The sequence below is a fragment of the Piliocolobus tephrosceles genome, chromosome 5 (assembly GCF_002776525.5).
Source record: "Piliocolobus tephrosceles isolate RC106 chromosome 5, ASM277652v3, whole genome shotgun sequence".
Taxonomy (NCBI): Eukaryota; Metazoa; Chordata; class Mammalia; order Primates; family Cercopithecidae; genus Piliocolobus; species Piliocolobus tephrosceles.
Window position 1 is genome coordinate 13799246 of NC_045438.1, and position 22488 is coordinate 13821733.

At 39.9% G+C, this 22488-nt stretch overlaps 1 protein-coding gene across 4 annotated transcripts in view; it reads right to left on the reverse strand.

The window, feature by feature from the left end:
- The window catches only part of PRKN (parkin RBR E3 ubiquitin protein ligase), a 1378177-nt gene that overhangs the window by 1145188 nt on the left and 210501 nt on the right, over positions 1-22488 (reverse strand). The window lies entirely within an intron of this gene.

Here is a 22488-nt window from a genome sequence, read left to right on the forward strand (position 1 = left end):
AGTAGTAACTAATACAGTGACATATTGGAATAAGGAACACATAACAGATCAATGGACTGGAACGGAAGCCCTACATAGATCTGATGTCTTGGTGTAGGACAGATATAGCATTCTGTATTAGTGGGAAAGGATAGAGTCCTATATACATGAGACCAATATGTGAAAAGCAAAGTGTTAACATTTAAGAGAGAAATATAGGAGGATGTTTTATAATGTTAGCATAGGGAAGGCTTTATTTTACAAGTTCATGAAAAAAAGAACTGATACATTTGTCCCCATTCTATTTAAAGCATCTTCATGTTTAGACAAACTATAACCCAAGTGAAGACAAGACACAAACTGGAAGAAGACACCACTGATAAAAGATTAGTATCCAAAATGAATAAGAAAATTCTAGAAATCAATAGAAAATTCAAAAAAGGCCCAAGAGAAAAATTGAGGAACTAGGCAACGCACAGAGGAGGTAACCTGAACAACCACTGGCCATAAGGAAGATGCTCCACCTCAGCATGAATCAGGAACACTGAGGAACGTGGCAAGGCTGCCTCATCTTATGGCCATTTTACTGTGGAAAAATCTAAGGTTCCAAAGATTCTAAGGGAGGGGGAAAATGCAGAGCAATAAGCGCTTCCATAAACTGCCGGTGGGCATGTAGGAGTTTATTTGTACAACCAGATCGAGAGAAATGTGTAAAGAGCTACTAAGGTTTAGTATTCACATTCCACTGGACCTAGCAATTCCGTACCTAAGAGTATGTTCTAGGGGCACTATTTTCATATGTTCAAGTAAACATGTACAAGGATTTTTAATGTAGCCTTATTTGTAATTGCAAAAATTTGGCAACGTACAAACTGTTTATCAACAGGACAATGATTACATGCACTGTGGTAGTATCATAAAAAGGCATGGCATGCCCCTATTAAAATAAGCATTCTAGAGCAGTTTTTCTCAAAATGTTGTTCAGGAATAGCAGAATCAGCATCACCTGGAAACTTATAAAATGTAAATTCACAGACCCCACTCAAGATCCGCTGAATCTGAAATTTTGGCAGCGGGAACCAGCAATCTGTGTTTTAACAAGCTCCCTTCCCCCCATGTCAGGTTGAGAGCAGTTATACTGGATTTACCTGTGTCCACACAGATAAGCTTCAAAACCAAAATCTGAACCAAAAAAGCAACTATGTAGTACAATTAACATAAATCTTAAGACCACAAGTAATATATAAACAGAAAGGATATACACCAACTTTAGGAGGGATGAAGGATGATAGAAACGGAGAGGATTTCAAATGTACCCATAATATGTGATTTACTTGACAAAGTGATTTGAAGCAGATCATGAAAACTGTGGGTATTTGTCACACATCAGCACAATAAGTATAGGGGTGTCTGCTAGATTATTCTCTGCATTTTTCAGTTAGTTTTGAGTATTTCACAAGCATACTGACATAGCCAAGTCAGTCTGTGTTTCTGTAGGATAACCACAGTGTACAGGAAGGTGTAAGGCAGGAGAGATGGGAGGCAGGGGCAACAAGTTCCTATATTGCTTCAGTTACCCAGCGAAGGAAGGGGGCTTTAACTGAGGTGTCAGTTTTCTAGGACTTGGTCCTCCATTTGGTGCTGGGAGTGAAGAAAAGGGGCAGCCAAACAATTCCAAAATGTGCAGGTATATGGAATGAAATCTGAATCTAAGGAGAAAATGCATTTCCTCATTCAATAGTTGGTATTTGATAACAGAGACAGCAAACGGTGTGTAAAACAAGATGAAAAGAACACTGACGACAGAACCCTTGGGAAAATAAAGAGGAAGTCAAAAAAAAAAAGAATGCCTGTAGGGGTAGGAAGAAAAAAGGAAGCAAAACAATTTCTACTAAAGTCAAGAGAGTTTCACAATGGAAGGGATCATGTGGCAGAGAAATGTCTAACAAGCTAAAGACTGAGAAGAAACACGTGATACTAGGAAGAGAGTTTGATTATTAGAGTCCTCCCGCCAGCCCCCTGAAATGCTTATTTTAGAAGGGATCTTGGAGAAAAAGTCTATTTCATTATTTCAAAGATTAAATGTGCAATATGGAATTGGTAACACCAAATATGGACTTACCTTCTAAGATGTTCTGAGACAAAACATAAGTACAGGAAGCAATAACTGGTGATTAAAGTTTAGGAGGAGGTGGGATAAAAATGGAATCATGAGCCCAGGTGAAAGGGTCAGCTTTGGGAAAGATCAGGAATCCTTGCCTTGGGAGAAGAGATAAGGGGACATACCAATACAGTGGGAAGAGATGAAGAGATGAGTTTAGGAAAGTTCAAGGAGCAACTAGTTCCATCCAATATCAACTTGGAGGCAAGAGCACATCACAGGTGCCAGAGGTGGACTTAAGAGCCTAAGAGACAAGGTTGGCATTGGAGAATGCAAAATGGGGTTTGCTAAGAAAAGATCAAAGAATCGCCATCCCATATTTTGAGGGAATTAGGGACAAAAATATTTTATATAATGAGTGAGCACAGTTATTTCAAGTAGCCTGATGGCAGAACAGGAGAGGGTAAAAAAGACCTGGGTTCTTCTGAAAGTGAAGAATGAGAAGGCAAGCACTCCAGTATTTGCATTATCTCAACATCCAATGATCTGGAAGATATGCTAGAGCCACCTCCAAAATATACTGAATTTCTATCCATTCTTCTTTCCCTTCTAGTTCTTCACGCTATGATTTCTCACCCAGAACAAGACAATATAGCAGTAACTATTCTCACTTCCACTCTGCTGGCTTCCTAAGATTCATTCTCCCTAGAAGTCAGAGTAACTTCTTTGAAATGCAAATCATATGATTTCACTTCCATGCTTAAAACCATCCAGTGACTTCCCACTGTCCTAGAATGAAACCCAAAGGTGGACCCTGGGAACCAGAAAGGACAGTCAAGAGTTATTCCTGTCTCTCAAAAAAAAAAAAAAAAAAAAAATATATATATATATATATATGTATATATATATGCATATTCCTTAAGGTTAAAAATACCCAGTTCACTCCTTTTGTCAGCACCATATTGACAGCCTCAAATTCTATTCAATGATTTTGAAGAATAACTTAAGTAACAAAAAGATCTATGACACAAATTAAATCATTATTAAATGTGAACTAGGTAAATAACTGAACTAAGAGGAACATATTTACAAGGTATGTATAGGATTTATGAAAGCCTATACTCTACTTTTCCTCTAAAAGACTTATTTTTAATTACATTATTTGAGTGATCATTTGACCTATATCCGTCACCCCATTACAGTGTGAGCTTCAACAAGACAGGGATCATCTCCATCTACTTTATTCATAGGATTATCCTCGGGATTCAGCATAGATCTGACATGCTGTAGGAGCTCAGTCAATACTGGATGAATTACTGAATAAATGTTAGTTAAATTACTGAATACTCAATGAGGTAGAACAGAAAAGGCTTGGGCAGAGTCCCAGGCAGGATGAAGGACTGCAGTCCAAACTCTACGATTAAGAAAGTATGAGACTTACTGTACTAGTCAATTTTCACGCTGCTGATAAAGATATACCTGAGACTGGGCACTTTACAAAAGAAAGAGGTTTAAGTGGACTTACAGTTCCACATGGCTGGGGAAGACTCAGAATCATGGCAGGAGGCAAAAGGCACTTCTTACACAGCAGCGGCAAGAGAAAATGAGGAGGATGCAAAAGCAGAAACCCCTGATAAACCCATTAGATCTCCTGAGACTTATTCACTACTATGAGAACAGTATGGGGGAAACCGCCCCCAGGATTCAAATTATCTCCCACCAGGTCCCTCCCACAACACATGGGAATTACTGAGTACAAATCAAGATGAGATTTGGGTGGGGCCACAGAGCCAAACCATATCACTTGCTTATGTCACGTTATCTTTTTAAGACTTATTTGTCTCATTTATCAAATGACATAACATGATCTGCATTCTAAGCAAATGAAAATGTTGTAGCATCCATTATCATAAACTATGATGACTAACAATTACATGGAACTTAGTGAGAGTCAATTTGTTTTCTGACACACTAAAAGTCCTCAGGGTTTAAGAAAGCAACAACATCTGCCATAAAGCAAACAATGTCAGTCACCAGCCATCTCTCTAAAGACCCAGAGTGTTTGTAAGCCATGAGGCCCCAGGGTTAGGGGCTCTCTGTAAGGCCTCTCAGACTCTTTAAGGACTTTCAAGCCTCAGCATTTTTACCAAGCAGAACCTCAGAGGCCTATATCTAGTACTAGAAATATGACAGAAGCTATATAAGCCTGGGAGGTTGAGGCTACAGTGAGCCATGATTGCACCACTCCACTTTAGCCTGAGTGACAGAGCAAGACTCTGTCTCAAAAAACAAACAACAACAACAACAACAAAAGGAAGCTAACGTTTCTTTACAAAAAGAGGCAGATAAGACTTCATAGAGATATTTGGCTATTCAAGTGAGAACACTCAGATCTTCTCATGACCACAAATCCATTATCAAAATAACTAAATCTGAGAATGGGGAAACACCACTGGTCTCAATGACAAGTCATTAAACTTCATATAAATACTCATGATGCTTTGCAGATATCATTGTTGTGGCCAATAACAAATATAATTTAACCCAGCAGCTTTAATGTCATGGCCCTTCTATTTATTAAGTGGGTATTTGTACAAAGGTATCCATTAAACCCCGAGTTTGCCTCAAATTTTAAAACACAATTTTAAAACATTTGCTACCATCACTGACTTGTTCCTTTCCAACCTGCTCTCCATTAGGGACTCCTTCGCTTGGTTTGGCACAGACAGTCCATTCTGTACACACTGGTTAAGATTTTACTATAAGAAAACTTCTTATAGGCAATCCAGTATATATGACCAAATTTGTGTATTTTATGTTGCCATGTTCCCTGAATATTTAAATGAAAAGTCCTAACAAAAAGAGGATTTGAAAAAAATGTCGATATGCTAAATTTAGCTGATCTTAAAAACAAGCCTATCTTAGAACATTCTCTCAGGTAAATCATGCATAATTCATAGATTTTTCCTGAAACATTATGTACACATCCATGCATCTCAAGTCATTAAAAAATAAATTAGTTTGAAAGTGACAATAGTAAAATACCATCCTGGGATAGAAAAGTTACCAAGATAGCAAATATCTTACATTACAAAGGATGTACCTTTGCTATCCCCAGAGCAGTATTTTACACAGACACTGCTGTATTAAAAAAGTCATTAGTTGTTTTATTACATCGTTCTGTTTATTTATTTTTAATAAAAATGGTGTGAATCATTAAATTATTTTGAATTTGAAAGGCAATTCCCACTCCTGCTGGAAGCTAGCTGAGGACTGGACGGTCCTGCTGTTACTGCTTGCATGAAATATTCCTCCTGGTGAATTATACAACCAGTTAATATACAAAAGAAAATAGGCAACTCCCATTTGGCATGTCATTCTTTTATGCTCAAGAGCTCATTTCACATGCAACAAATCTCCACGGCAGTATTGAAAGGACCTGATGAAGGAACACAACGATTTAGGTCAGCCCAGAAAGGCTTTGATTTCTTCAATGAAGAGTATCTTGACAGAAAGCATTTTCTCCGATATAACATTACAGTTTCAGTCGGCACCTAACACCGACACCTCTACGTTCACTAAATAGGTGTTTTTATTTACTTAATCCAAAACCAGAGTGGTCCAAAGCTGTTAGATAAATTTGAACATTTTTCTTTTTTGCAACTGTAATTGAAATTCTGTTGGTTGAATAAAAACTGGAACTTGCCTTTCTGAGGAATGAATTCATGCCACAGAACTTGTTCAGAATTTGGAATGCATTTTCCATATGATGATGGCAGGTGCTTTCTCACATGTGAGAGGGAGACACTCCTAGGTAAGTCTGGTCACGATCAAATCTCTGTATTTTCTTAGTATCAGGCCCTTGTTTAGTTGCCTCCTTGGCCAACTGCACTGAGGAAGCAGGGATTGGTCTCTGGGGAGGGGGGTGAAGCCATCCAAGTCTGAGCCCTCCAGTGCCCATTTATAACAGCAAAACAGCCTCTGTTCCCTTTTCAATGCAAAGTACTTTCTCGTATCACCTTAAAACATATTTATACTGAAGGCCATGCACGATGGCTCACACCTGTAATCCCAGCACTCTGGGAGGCTGGGCGAGCAGATCACTTGAGGTCAGGAGTTCGAGACTAGCCTGGCCAATGTAGTGAACCCTGTCTCTACTAAAAATGCAAAAAAATTAGCCGGGTGTGGTGGTGTGTGCCTGTAATCCCAGCTACTTGGGAGGCTGAAGCAGGAGAATCACTTGATCCTGGGAAGCAGAGGTTGCAGTGAGCCGAGACTGCGCCACTGTACTCCAGCCTGGGCAATACAGCAAGACTCAGTCTCAAAACAAAAACAAAAACAAAAAATACACACACACACTGAACAATAAAATTTTCCTACATTTAGGAAGAAAAGTAGGTTTCATAAAGGAAATTTTAATGAAACGACCATTTATAAAGACTAATAGCACACTGTTTTCCACTGATATTTTTTTCATGATTGAGACTTTGAAGTTTTTCTATAGAAAAGAACCCAGTAATTTTACATTTTAATTATGTTATCTTTTATATGTTTTCTTTGTGCCTGCCTAATTTAATATTACCTTTTTTTCTTATCAGGCCTGAAAGCTACCACTCTTTGGTGTTACTTACTAATTGTGTTTCTAGTACTTACTGAGATACATTAGCACAAATTGAAATGGCAACATGAAATGCAATTATGCCTACTTACAGACATTCTAGATACGCATGTACCATATTGCCTTAAAGTGCAGTTTATTTTACCTGCTAGAAAAACCGTGAAGCAGGAACACAGACATGTATACAGCACTGTACAGAATACAAAAAGAAAAAAATGTCTACAGTGTTTTCCCTTCTCACAGTTTTCATGTGATTTAGACATTAAATGTCTTACATGTAAATTCTGCAACTGTATAAAATGTAGATCATTAAAAGGGAATAGGAAATCAGAATCTAAGCCATCATTTAGGTTCCCTGTATTGTTTATGGACTATTAATAATATATGTATACAACTAAAGAGATCATACAAATAAAGCCTACGGTCTGGGGAGAGTAAAGGGACTCACCCCAGACCACTCTAAAGACCACCATCTCATCTTGGTATTAAGACCCCAAATTGGCATCCCTGCATCTGGTTCTAACCAGCCTCCCATGGTCCTTGATCTACAGCTTTATATAGAAAAAAGGGCACAATTCTAGTGAGCACTGTTTCTTGAAAACTGCACTTCACATACAGAGATTTAATTTTTAATAATTTAAAAGTAATGGAGATTACACTGAAAATGATGATGTCTTAATGAAAATAAGCCTCAGCTAACACATCTCACATTTCAATGGAGAGTTATTTGAAGCACACCATCTTATATATATGCTGTGTTAGGGAAATAGAACAGAAAGGCTGATGAAAAGTGTTCACTGCATGCCAATAAGCCACACATCACAGGAAGTGTGTAAATGGATTAGGATTCTTAGACAAATCTATCTAGCACAGCAATATGTAACAAATTAAAGTGGAAGAATGAAAATGTTACCAACAGCACTTTCCTTACAGTTTCTCCTTACTAAAAATGGGTTGTGTCATTTCTTACTACAACAAAAGTTTTTCTTGATGGGAATACTGCTAATATGGTCACAGGAGGGGTGGAAATCAAGCATAAGCATGGAATTTAGCACAAAGTACACCTTTACTCACAAAAGTGGGGAAAATATTTTAGCCTGAAGATTGTTTGGTGCTTATGTTGCACTGCTAACCGCATATTCTAGACATAATTAATGTTAGTCTCAATTAGCAGTATGCAATTCACATTTTCAGCTAAATCAACAGCTGAAACAACAACAAGGGAGAATTCCCCTTATATTATTAATAGATTCTCAGCCTTATTTAAGCATCAGAACACCTGGAAGCCACAATGCTCTTTGCAGTTATTGTTATACCTAGTGTCCGTCATAGGTGTTACTAATTTTGTCATGCATAAGTGTTATTACAGAAATCACAATTATGAGCACGCACATCCATCCACAAAAGCAGTAAGCAACTGATCTCAGTATAACCGGCTGCTTCTATGCTGTACTGTGACATTCGTGTGTGCTATCTGCTTGCTTGCTAATTTCCAGCTATACTTTATTAACAAACAAAGGTAGGTTTAAAAACAATTATAGGATAAAAACTTTAAATGTGTAATATACTATCCATTTACTTACTTTTCCTGAAAAATGGGAAAACATTACAATTATTCAATTATAGTGATTAAAGATCAGTCTAGCATACTGTGCTATGCACAATAGTTCTAACTGTTGCTAAGACGTAATCTTTGCCTTTGAAGTATTTCCAGTCTGTTAGGGTTGGCACAAATCCTAAACTTTTAAATACGTTTCTCATATAGAGCTGCAGTAAGATTGACATGGGCTACCTGGCTTACTAACCACTAAAGACGAAGAATGCTTCTCAGGGAAAATTATACCTGAACCAGTTCTTGAAACAAGAGTCTGAAAGGAAAGGTAGAAATTATATCCTCAGCAGAGGAAGCAGCATGACCAAGTCAAGGAGACAGAAAAAGGCATTCCAGCTGGGCGTGGTGGCTTAAGTCTATAATCCCAGCACTTTGGGAAGCCGAGGCAGGCAGATCACTTGAGGTCAGGAGTTCTAGACCAGCCTGACCAACATGGTAAAACCCTATCTCTACAAAAAATATAAAAATTAGCTGGGCATGGTAGTAGGTGCCTGTAATCCCAGCTACTCGGGAGGCTGAGGCAGGAGAGTCACTTGAACCCAGCCAGGAGGCAGAGGTTGCAGTGAGCTGAGATAGCACCACTGCACTCCAGCCCAGGCAACAGAGCAAGATTCTGAAGAAAGGAGAGGAGAGGTGAGGAGGGAACAGGAGGGGAGGGGAGGTAAGAGGAGGGAAGGGGAGGGGAGGGGAGGGGAAAAGAAAAGGAAAACAAAAGAAAAAAAGAAAAGAGAAAAGAAGAGAGGGAAAGAGAGAAAGAAGAAAAGAGAGAGAGACAAAGAGAAGGAAAGACAGAGACAGAGAAAGACAGAGAAAGAAGGAAGGAAAAAGGCATAACATGGTGGGGAAGCCAAGTGGTAGCTTTTCATGACTAGACTGTAGAAGTTCAAGGCTAGAGTGACTGGAGAAGGTAACTGGACATAAACCAGACTTAGATGATGGAGTAACAATTATGAATTGGGAGACAAGGAAAACGTTGACAATTTTAGGCACCAGGTAGTAAAACTGTCCTCATTCTTTTGAAAATTAACCAGGCTGGGCACAGTGGTTCACACCTGTAATCCCAGTACTTTGGGAGGCCAAGGTGGGCAGATCACTTTACGTCAGGAGCTCGAGACCAGCCTGGCCAACATGGTGAAACCCCATCTCTACTAAAAATACAAAAAAATTAGCCGGGCGTGGTGGTGCAAGCCTATAGTCCCAGCTACTTGGGAGGCTGCGGCAGGAGAATTGCTTGAACCCAAGAGGCGGAAGTTGCAGTGTACCGAGATCGCACCATTGCACTCCAGCTTGGGCAACAAGATTGAAACTCTGTCTCAAAAAACAAACAAAAACCTACTGACAATAAGAGAGGGTCAGTATTTACAAAGTGACTCATTTAAAATATGGAATAACTTAACCTAGCACAAGAGTAGGCATGGCTTCAGAGTACAGATGCCAGTGAACTAACGCTCTGTGTTGCTTTCCAGATTCAAAGGCAGCTTGAGCTCCAGTGTGTAAAATAAACTGAGCATTCAGGGCTCTGGGCCAGGTACTAGTATTTGTCTATGAGGGCTCCTGGATAGGTTCATTCTGGGCTTTGTGGGGTCAGGAGGTGCCCCAAACACTTTGAGAAACAGGCCCTGTTCTTAGGTGATGCTTAGATGAAGTGATAATATATCATTAATAGTTTTGATATTAACATACATGAGATTTTGTATGTGTGTGTATGCACACATACAAACCCATCTCATTTATTCTGTTTCCCACTGATTAAATGGCCCTTAGTCCAAATGCATTTATTTTTAATATATCTGATGTTTAACCCATGACCAAATGGACTCAGGAAATAATCTGTCTTCCTTGCGTAAGAAGAGTTCCTATGTTTTAAAGGATTTTACATTGTTTTGCTGTAATTTCATACATGAAGGAAATCTGAAAACTATTCATGATTTAGGTTTATTCATGATTCACAAATTGTATTCTACAAATCAATAAAATAATTAAAGATATCAAAATATATTCAACTCATGTTAAAAAAAAATATGGCTCATGGTTGGACACAGTGGCTCACGCCTGTAATCCCAATGCTTTGGAAGGTCAAGGCAGGAGGATTGCATGAGACCAGGAGTTTGAGACCAGCCTGGACAACATAGCGAGACCCTCATCTCTACAAAAAAATATATATATTTTTTTAAATATGGCTGAGTGTGGAAGAACACATTTTTGGATTTGCAAATCAGTTAATGAACGCCACTGATCACTTACCTTCCAAAGAAGAATCAGACATTTCTAAGACATCTACACCATGGTACAGTTTACTGGCTACTGTTTTAGTTCAAAAAATTTACATAAATTTCATTTTATTCGCTGATGTTTTTAGTATAAGAGCCAATTGCATCAAAAATCAGTAGCACAGACTGGGTGCGGTGGTTTACGCCTATAATCCCAGCACTTTGGGAGGCCAAGGTGGGAAGATCACGAGGTCAGAAGATCGAGACCATCCTGGCTAACACAGTGAAACCCCATCTGTACTAAAAATACAAAAAATTAGCCGGGTGTGGTGGCACATGCCTGTAATCCCAGCTACTTGGGAGGCTGAGGCAGGAGAATCGCTTTAACCTAGGAAGCGAGGTTGCAGTGAGCCAAGATCGCGCCACTGCACTCCAGCCTGGGCAATTCCATCTCAAAAAAAAAAATCAGTAGCACTTATAATGAGCTCTAAGCATTGTAAATGGTGACTTGACATAATTTAGCATTGAGATGAATTTAGGGAAGCATCTTTCTTTTGCGGTTTGTTTGTAGCATCTCAGATCTCCCGTCCCAACTCCTCCCTATCCACCAGTTCCCTCTTGCCCGTGTGCTGCTATTCTCTTGGTCACTCATAATCGTTTAGCCTGTGAAATTTATTCTCTATTTACAACTGGCTACTACCTCACTACTTCTAAACCTCTTGCCAAATATTATTACAAACCAATGAATTTATAAAATCTGTTCAAACACAAAGATGGGCAAGAGAGACTGTATTGTCTTACAATTGCCTCAATGTTCCTTAAGATTTAGCGTATCTTCTTCCCTGGGCACGAATTTGGCATTTACTGCACTATTTCAAGTAATTACTGACTCAGTTTTGTCATTCAAATTTTTAAATGGAAAGAAAATGTCTAAGGCTCTTAGTTAAAAAAAAAAAAAAAAAAAAAGATTAAGAGTGTCAGAATTATTCTGATCCAATGACTTTCGCTAAGCAAATCTTTTTAAAACAGCTCAAATAGTATGAGCATTTTACAAATGAGCTTTAAACATCCTTAATCTAAATTGTTCTTAACTTCTGAATACCTAGAAAACTACTATTTGCAGCTTGAATATAAACATCCATGCTAGACTAATGCAGAAAAATCTAGGGCAAATCCATGATTAATATTTTTTTCCAGTTTGCAATATCCAGCTCTGTTTAAGAAAGGGCCTTAATGAATGCTGCTGTAATAATTTAAATAGAAAATTGATTTCATTTTTGCATTCTCATTGTCATTTCAATCAGAATTGTCACAATCACTCACATCCTCTATTCATTATTTCAATTTCTATCTACACTCATTTCACAAATGAAAAATACATCATTAAACTCATCACATTTTCCAAAACTATAAGTAAGCACATGAAATCCTTGCTTCTTTGTAAGGAACTGCCAACATGAGAGGGCAAACTCTAACTAGTAAAGCAAAGGATGGATGGTTCAAATTTATCCTTGTAAGTTATGGCTGCATTTAAATTTAATTGTCTGTAAACTAAAGGGTGCTTTTCTCCCTCTGGATAACCTTAAATATTTCACCATGGCTTATTCAAACTACTGTGAAAACTTAAACACATATTCCTCACGATTATATCCATTTTGGTCTTTAGAAGAAGAACTAGCAGAGCTTAAATGTATTATAACCCCTTCTTAGACACATGATGTTAAAACTCAGTTTGCTTGAAAAAACATATTACTATTCTATACACAAACTCCATATAGTTATTCCATATATTTACATTATAAGCATATTATGTCTGTATGTGTGTAACACATATAATGTATGTATTATATGTATTTTTAGTACATATTTATAGTTTTGTCAACCAAATACTTTCTTTTTAAGGAATATTGTTTAAGCACAAAATATAGTACGGTTAAAATTTTTTAAAAATCACAGCTTACTTAAAAGATTAAGAAAACTTAAGCAAATTGATCATAAATGTTAGGGGTAAGTAAGCATGAATAGAATTTTAATTTAACATCTTATTTTGACTCAGCATTATTGTTTTCAAATCATGGAGGTTTGGCAAAACGGAATATCAAACTAAGAAACATTTAGTGAGATTACTTTTAAAGATGTAACTCACTTATTTGAAGTCTCAAGTTAATGCTTATTATTCTCAACCTGACAGTTTTCTTTAATATTTAGTAGTGCTAGAATATTAATATTTGTATGATTACATTTTTTTTTTTTTTTTTTGAGACAAGGTCTGGCTCTGTCACCCAGACTGGAGTACAGTGGGGCAACCTGTACTCACTGCAACCCCCGCCTCCTAGGCTCAAGCCATCCTCCAAACGCAGCCTCCCAAGTAGCTGGGACTACAGGCTCAGACAACCATGCCCAGCTCATTTTTGTATTTTTTGTAGAGACAGGGTTTTGCCATGGTGCCCAGGCTGGTATTGAACTTGTGAGCTCAAGTGATTCGCCCGTCTCGGCCTCCCAAAGTGCTGCTATTAGAGGCATGAGCCACTGCACCCAGCCTTACAATTTGATTTTGATGATGCTGGTCAACAGTAAACACAACAATGGCTATTGGTCTATATCATCATGATAAAGCAGATTAAAGAGTATTTGGCTTTAGTATGTTTTTGTTAAACTGTTTCTAATAAAGTGAGCAAGTTTTGTTTTAAGTCACCCGTTCCAATGAGTTTGCTACGTAGGCTGCTGGGCAGCAGAAACCATGATGGGGCAGGTGAACACCTTACTCCAAGAGCTATTAGGTGAGTCGTCACACCTAACATCACTGGGTTTTTCTCCCATGCTCTAAAGTCTTTCTAACACTAACCAGAAGTACTGCACCTGTTACACAATAGTCCTCTGTCCTATAACACTGTAAGTCAGATCATCTGATCAGGAGAAAAAAAAAAAAATCAGTATTTACACAGTTATAACTTCAGACTAAACAACAACAACAAAAAGAAGGCATTTCATTGGACCATAGAGGCTTGAAAAATGTAAATGATTTACCTTCAACCCTGACTGCTCCAGGAAATAACCCCAATTAACTCCTGCTCCTCAAATTTTCCTTCCTGTTCTGTTTTCTGTTGATTCTATTACCAGCATTGAAACCTTGGAGTCATGGCTCATGCCTTCCTGATACAGTCACATCCAAGAAGCTGTCAATCCCAATGGCTCAACTGTGTACCCTCCTCTCCATTTCTGCTGTTACCTAAGTTGAGTGCTTATAAAGTGATCAGAGGAGCAATTGAGAATTCATCAAATTAGGAATGACTCTTGATGACAAAAATAGAGATGAGGCAGTGGGAATTCACAGGAGAGTGGGAGTCAAGGGAGACCAAGGACAAGGAGATGAGTTCATGGCTTGTTGTTTAGATATTAGGTGTGATGAGCTGAAGGTCTCAATGGAAGCGATGGAAAGTAGAAATAGTATAAAAGAAACCAAGAAAGAAAAAATCCACTGGGCTATGTACAGTGGCCCATGCCTGTAATACCAGCTCTTTGGGAGGCCGAAAGGCTGGATCACCTGAGGTCAGGAGTTTGAGATCAGCCTGGCCAACATGGTGAAACTCCGTCTCTACTAAAAATACAAAAATTAGCTGGGTGTGGTGGCGCACACCTGTAATCCCAGCTACTTGGGAGGCTGAGGCACGAGAATCACTTAAACCCAGAGGCAGAGGTTGCCGTGAGCCGAGATCGCACCACTGTATTCCAGCCTGGGTGATAGAGTAAGACTCTTGTCTCAAAAAAAAAAAAAAAAAAAAATCCATTGGTTATTACAACAGATTTGTTTATGGTGTCAAAAAATCTATGAAGTTTGGCTGGGCATAGTGGCTCATGGCTATAATTCCAGCACTTTGGGAGGCTGAGGTGGGAGGATTGCTTCAGGCCAGGAGTTCAAGACCAGCCTGGGCAACATAGCACTACTCCATCTCTGAAAAGAAATTATGTTTAAAAAACAAAAACAACTATAAGGATCAAAACTATAAGGATAATGAAAGGAAGAGTAAGGAGAGTGTGAGTGTGAATGAGCACAATGGCTACATTTCAAAGCAAATCCAGAATACGGGCTTTGCTGGTACACTGGTGACCTTGGAGAAGTTATCTAACCTTTCTGTGTCCCCGTTATATCTCAAATGTTAAAAAAAAAAAAAAAAAAAAAAAAGGTTAACAACACTATATCCTATGGTTCTTTTGAGGATTAAATGAAAAACGAAAATGCTTACTAAAATCACATTATTAGTGAATTTAAAAATCTTTTAGCTCTAAAATTTGATTCTCTGCGTAGGAGCTATTGTAACCCTGGATATTTTTAATCAACATATTTTATGCTACAATATACCTAAGGCATCCTGCTTCAGGATGACCACATCCAATAAATATTCAACAAGCATGTGGGATTGCACTTTTAATAAATGTTTCTGTGTTGAAAGAGAATTCTTATCATTTGGAGGAGTCATTTTATTTATTTATTGGCCTTGGAATTACTTCAGACTGTTGATAATTCTGATTTGGTAATACTCTTGGGTGAGAAAACTGTTCAAGGACTAAGAGTGACCTGTCATGGTGAAAACAGTCTATGAATTCTATAAAATACACAAGGACCTTGGTTTGGAGAAGAGCAATTTACTTTAGGGCATATTCATCTATAATTCTCTTGAGAAACTTTCATTTTTATATGAATTCCTTACAAAGTCAAAAACAACTGATGCATTGTCTTGGCTACATACAATTCATCTACCAGCACCTAAACTATGGAACTGTGGTGACTTAAAGGGCTAGCCTGGGAAGACTATCTATTTTGAGGTAAGTTTGCAACCTAAAACAATCCACTTTTTGATACTACATCAAAAACTGCTTTGCCAATTTTTAGTAGAACTTCTCTTTTAAGCAGACAGTATAATCATTTTATGAAGGTTTTTGTGTCCTCCAAAGAATTCTTGTGTTCCAAACTCTCCCAAGGTTACAAGACTGAAGTCAAAACTATGTGATGTATACTGGCGCCTGCCTTTTCCATGTGAAATATCACTGATTCTTCAAAATGGAGGTTAAAATGTAAGTGACTGACCTTTCCTCAGAGAATTCCTGAAACAAATATGCTTTCCTACTCTCCAAAGACAGGAAGATGAGCAAAGTGAGAAATCAAATGTCAATTACTTCGAGCAAGGATGACACCTGAGTGGGAGGCCCCAGCCCATGCCTGGGCTCCAAGTGCCAGTTAGTCCTGCTTAGTCCTAGCCCTGCCCCTTTCTAGCTCCGTGACCCTGAGGAACTCCCCCTACCAAGACCACTCGGACCCTCTGTGTGTGTGTGTATCTGCTCCTTCTGTAAAAGAAGAACAATAACCTCTTCCCAGGTGCTCTCTGACCTCATCTCCAGCTCCTGTCCCCTGGGTTCTGTTCACTCCAGACTCACGGGCCTCCCTGCTGCCCAGTCCTCCCACCCAACCTCCCCCAAGCCTGAAGGGCCTCTGTACTTCTTTCCTCCCCCTGAAATGCTGGGCCCAGGCTGGCCACATTGCTCACTCCCTCAGAGAGGCCGGGCTTGATCCAAACCCCACCTGCCCAGTGAGGCATGGCCTCATCTAAAATCAGAAATTGGCTCCATCTCCTCAACTCCCTCCCACGATTCCAATTTCCCATTCTGCCAGACATTTCTCCTTAGTGCTTATAGCCAACACACTATTTAATGACTGTGTATTCTCGTCCTTAATTAATTAAATGCAGCCCCATGAGTCAGATTTTGACCAATTTTGTCCACTTCATATTTTTAGGATCCAGTATAGTGTCTAGCATGTAGTAATGCTTAAAAAAAAAAAAAAAATCCGTGGAATAAATAAATGAATGACTCTTCTCCACAAGGTTATCAAGTGAATGAGATGTCATCGGTTAAATTGCTAAGCTGTAAAACGTATGATTCACTATTTATTTTTAATTTGCTAATTTATGATTATTTTTTGGAGACAGGGTCTCACTCCATTGCCCAGGCTGGAGTGCAGTGGTGCAATCATGGCCCACTGCAGCCCTGACCTCCCAGGCTCAGGTGATCCTCCCACCTCTCAGACTCAGACCACAGGTACAAAACCACACTCAGCTAATTTTTATATTTATTGTAAAGCTGGCGTTTCACTATGTTGCCTAGGTTGGTCAAAATTTCTGAGGCTCAAGCGATCCACCTGCCTTGGCCTCCCAAAGTGCAGGGATTACAGGCATGAGCCACTGTAACCAGCCTTTTAATTTATTTTAACATTCTGTTCAAGAAATAAAATGCAGATGACAGTTAAACTATCGGAGTCAAGGTAAAAATAATTAAATAGAAATTAGTTGTAAGAACTATAATGCAGAACCTCCATAAGGCTGAGGAAAAAAAAAAAAACAAAACAAAACAAAAACTACTACAAAATACTTGGTATCATTAGAAGTAAAAAAAAAAAAAAAAAAAAAAAAAAAAAAACAGAAAACAGTCAAAAGCTTAAAAACGAACCAAAGGTGGCCGGGCACGGTGGGTCACGCCTTTAATCCCAGCACTTTGGGACGCCGAGGCAGGCAGATCACAAGGTCAGGAGTTCAAGACCAGCCTGGCCAACATAGTAAAACCCCACCTCTACTAAAAATACAAAAACTAGCCAGGCCTGGTGGTGAATGCCTGTAGTTCCAGCTACTCAGGAGGCTGAGGCAGGAGAATAGTTTGAACCCAGGTGGCGGAAGTTGCAGTGAGCCGAGATTGCGCCACTGCACTCCAGCTTTAAAAAAAAAAAAAGAAGTACCGAAGGTTTGTGGATTAAACCAGAGCTGTGACGTCTGGTCCAAAGCAATAAAAGTCCAGCCCTTAGCCTGGTAGAAGATAGCTAGATGGAAGAAAAAGAAAAGCTGCATAAGAGAATAACAACAGGCGTGGAGAGGCCTGGGGACAGAGGAAAACACAGAGGATTCGATTTTCAAAAGCTGTTGACTTAAGCAATAAAAAGTCTATCAAAGTGTACCTTTTGATGAATGGCACATGCCTAATAATTCCTAGGTTAGCCCTTTAAGGCACATTGAAAGACTGGTCATTCCCTAAGTATGACATGATGAAATGAAACTGTGTAGACCATCAAGCACCAGGGGAAAATAACCTGTGTGAGGCTTCAACTTTTCCAAGAGAGAAAACAAGATAAAAAAATAAAAACAAAGCCCACAACACTAATAAACAGGATTTACTCTCCAAAACAAAGCTCACATTTCCATATACTAAGGCTTGTACTCTGCTTAACTGAAGGTAGGAGGAGCCAGGGTGATTGGCTCTCTCCCTGAGAACTATGAACTTTGCTTCAAAGGGCAGTTTCTAGCAAGGATGAGCACTATTTCTCATCTGAAACTGGGATAGTATCCCACAGCTCAGAGCAAGACCAACAGGCAAGACGCATAGTTACAATGAGTGTATCATAGAGCTAATCGCATTTCAAATTCGCACGTAACAGTCCTCAAAGGTATGCAAAAACCATTTCCACCAACAGGAAAATCCAAAATAAGTACATTAGGTGATTTTTTTTCCCCACAAAATAAAATACTCACAAATCTTGAATAAAAAATTATCTAAGTGAAAAATCACTTCATACTGGGAATATACATCTCTGGTTCTTTGGTAAATAAAATTAACAAGAATTATTAAACTAGAACTATCAGCATATAGGTTTCTAAGTTTCTAGACGAACAGTTTACTAACTGGGTCATGTATAAAGGTCAAACTAGTCTCCTCATTACGACTGGTTAAAACTGATCAAATAAAGAACGAATCTGCTGTCAGCTCATAAAGACTAACTTTAACAAAGCCTCAGTATATGTAGACATGGTCCATGTGTGTGTTAATTTTTAAAAGAACGGAGGAGGGAACAGGAGAAAGCAATATAGCTCTCATCAGCACTTTCTTCCCATCAGGTGCTTTACACACAGTCACTCCTCTTAATCTCATATCCCCCCTGGGAAGGAGAATTAGGACACTAGAGTTAAGCCACCTGCCCAAGGCCACACTAACAAGTGACAATGGCTGGTTCCGCTGGATCCAGCCTGGGTCTCCTTACACCACCAATCTCAGAGGCATCACCCAAATAGACAGCTCAGTCTTCAGGAACAATCAACTGAATTTAATATTTACTCAGGGCCAGGTGTGGTGGCTCAAGACTGTAATCCCAGCACGTTGGGAGGCCGAGGAGGCAGATCACCTGAGGTAATATGGTGAAACCTGGCTAATATGGCTAATACGGTGAAACCTCATTGTTACTAAAAATACAAAAAAATAGCCAGGCGTGGTTGCAGGCACCTGTAATCCCAGCTACTAGGGAGACTGAGGCAGGAAAATCACTGGAACCCAGGAGGCGGAAGTTGCAGTTAGCCAACATTGCACCACTGCACTCCAGCCTGGGCGAAGTGAAACTCCGTCTCAAAAAAATAAATAAATAAAAATAAAAATACTCAGATAAACCAAACAGGAAGTACAAGGCAGGACTCAAGACAAGTTATAATAAAAGAGCAAAGATCAGTAAGAAATAAATATAAATAATAGTTACATAATTTACAGAAAATAGTCATTAAACTGCATTCAAGCCAAGATATAAATTACTTAGAAGATTCTATTCACAAAATAATTTCTCCTTGAAGATCAGTGTCGTCTTAGTGTAAATTTAAAGTATCATATACACAATAGCAAATAGCACAGAAAAGATACTGTCTGGAAGCTAAGACGTTACTAATTAAATGCAAAGAGCTGATACGGAAAGGGAGTAAAATAACCTAGAAGATGGGGCATGGTGGCAAGGCTGAGGCAGTCAGATTGATTCTATGAGCCCAGAAGTTTGAGGTTACAGTGAACTATGATTCTACAGTGCCACTGAACTCCAGCCTGGATGACAGAGTGAGAGCCTGTCTCTAAACGGGAAAAAAAAAAAAACCTACAAGAGAGTAACAGCACCATACTCAGCTTTCTCAGATTTTTATTTATCTACTTATTTTGGAGACAGAGTCTTGATCTGTCGCCCAGGTTGGAGTGCAGTGGCGTGATGTCGGCTCACTGCAACCTCCGCCTCCTGGGTTCAAGCAATTCTAGTGCCTTAGCCTCCCAAGAAGCTGGACTACAGGCATGTACCATCACACCCAGCTAATTTTTGTATTTTCAGTAGAGATGGGGTTTCACCATGTTGGCCAGGCTTGTCTCGAATTTCTGGCCTCAAGCAATCTGCCCACCTCAGCCTCCCGAAGTGCTGGGATTACTGGCATGAGCCACTGTGCCCGGCCTATACTCAGCTTTTTTTAGTGATACATTTATACCGATTAGTTTAATTATAACTTGATGGGAAAAAAAAAAATTAGTTGGGAATGAACGCATAAAAATATCACTTCATTCAATAGTTGCAATTATTCATTACATTTAAAATATCCGTACACTTGAAGGGAACTAGAAAAGCATGCCTATATATACTAAATTTCTTTTTCCCCTCCACACTCTCCAGATTTCCCTGCCAAAACAGAACATTGATATTACAATGGAAAATTTTAAGATGATATACAATAATAGCCCTAATAGTTCTTAATATTCATTCATTCCGAGTTTCTTAAAATTTATAGAAAGATGGCCCAAACACCTCTGTGTTCTGCAGCAGGCAGGTCTATGCCACCCACCTGCCAAGTTCGAGGAAGCTGAACTGACCCACCGCGTCTCTCGAAAAGAAACATTCAATAGGGACTCACCAACAGAAGCCATGTCTCAGGCGGCAGTGAGGCCACACAGTGGATTCCTGCGCCGCTACCCACCACACCCAGGGCTTATATACCCTAGGAAAGGAATATGTAGGACACCTGAAGTCCATCCCTAGGTAAAGGCAAGAATGCTACCTCAACCTACGTAAGGGCAGGGTTTATGGTCAAGGTTGTTTTGACCTAAGGCCAGGATTTATAGTAACGGTAGATAAAGTAAAAATCTTAAGCTGGGTGTGGTGGCTCACGCCTGTAACCCCAGCACTTTGGGAGGCCGAGGCAGGCAGATTACCTGAGGTCGGGAGTTTGAGACCAGCCTGACCAACGTGGAGAAACCCCCGTCTCTACTAAAAATACAAAATTAGCAGGGCGTGATGGCACATGTCTGTAATCCCAGCTACTCGAGAGGCTGAGATGGGAGAATTGCTTGAACCTGGGAGGCTGAGGTTGCAGTGAGCCGAGATCACACCATTGCACTCCAGCCTGGGCAACAAGAGCGAAACTAACTTAGTCTCAAAAAAAAAAAAAGAGGCATTCCCAGGAGTTATTAGTTAACATGATTAGCATCCAAGATGGATTTGCCTGGAAATGGAAGTTGGATGGGGTGGAGAATTATCTTTATTTGTATCACTTGAGGCATAGCTGGGTGAAAACTTGCTGTAGGCAGCTGGGTACTCAGGTGAGACTTTGAAGACACACTTAGGGGCCAGATTCAGAGAACTGTAGCTTAATGGCTCGTAGTCAGAAGTCAAAGCCACATTGAAATTAAACAGACTGCCATAAAACAGTGTGGCCTAGTTGAAAGATAAAGACTCTGGAGTCAGAAGTTTTGGGTTAAAGTCCGAGACCCACCATGTACCAGCCATATCCTTGGGTGAATATTTAAATCTCCAGTCTCTGTAATCCCAGCACTTTGGGAGGCCGAGGCGGGCAGATCACGAGGTCAGGAGATCGAGAGCATCCTGGCTAACACGGTGAAACCCCGTCTCTACTAAAAATACAAAAAAAATTAGCTGGGCGTGGTGGCGGGCGCCTGTAGTCACAGCTACTTCGGAGGCTGAGGCAGAAGAATGGCGTGAATCCAGGAGGCGGAGCTTGCAGTGAGCCGAGATTGTGCCCCTGCACTCCAGCCTGGGTGACAAAGTGAGACTCCGTCTCAAAAAAAATTAAAAAAAAATTTTAAAAAAAATCTCCAGTCTCAGTTTCCTCGTCTGCACAAAGAATAACACACTCTGCCTCCGTGGGAGCAGAAATACATCTACCACTTAGGGTTGCTGTGAGTATGCAGTGAGAAAAGCACTGGAAAGCGTCTTATGAAGTCCAAGTCATGCATGAGGGATTAAAAATGCTATTTGCAGCATTTTTAATGGAATGTATGTTCTAAATTCAAATTACAGAGACTCGCATCCTAAAATTTAAAGAAAAGTAAGTTAAAAAGTATAGGCTGGGTGCAGTGGCTCACATCCATAATCCTAGTACTTTAGGAAGCTGAGGTGGGTGGAATGCCTGAGCTCAGGAGTTTGAGACCAGCGTGTGCAACACGGTGAAACCTCATCTCACTTAAATTACAAAAAATTAGCAGGGTATGGCGGCATGTACCTGTAATCCCAGCTACTTGGGAGGCTGAGGCAGAAGAATTGCTTGAACCAGGGAGGCAGAGATTGCAGTGAGCCAAGATGGCACCACTGCACTCCAGCCTGGTGACAGTCAGAGCAAGACTCCATCGCCACAAAAAAACAAAAACAAAAACAAAAAGCCCGAGGTGGATGGATCACCTGAGGTCAGGAGTTTAAGAGCAGCCTGGCCAAACCCCATCTCTACTAAAAACACAAAAATTAGCTGGGGGTGGTGGTACATGCCTGTAATCCCAGCTACTCGGGAGGCTGAGGCAGGAGGATCTCTGGCGTAATCCTTCAAGGGGTTCACCTTGCCTGCTGCCTAGACAGAGCCAATTCATCACAACAGGGGAATTGCAACAGAGAAAGAGTAATTCACGCACAGCCTGTGCAGAACACCAGAGCTTTATTATTACTCAAATCAGTCTCCCGGAGCATTTGCGGAGCAGACGTGGGTGAGGGGAAGCCGGCGAGCCAGGAGTGCTGATTGGCCAGAGATGAAATCATAGGGAACCGGAGCTTCTTGTGTTCAGTCAGTTCCTAGGTAGGAGCCACAAGATCAAATGAGCCAGTTTATTGATCCGGGTGGGGCCAGCTGATCCACCA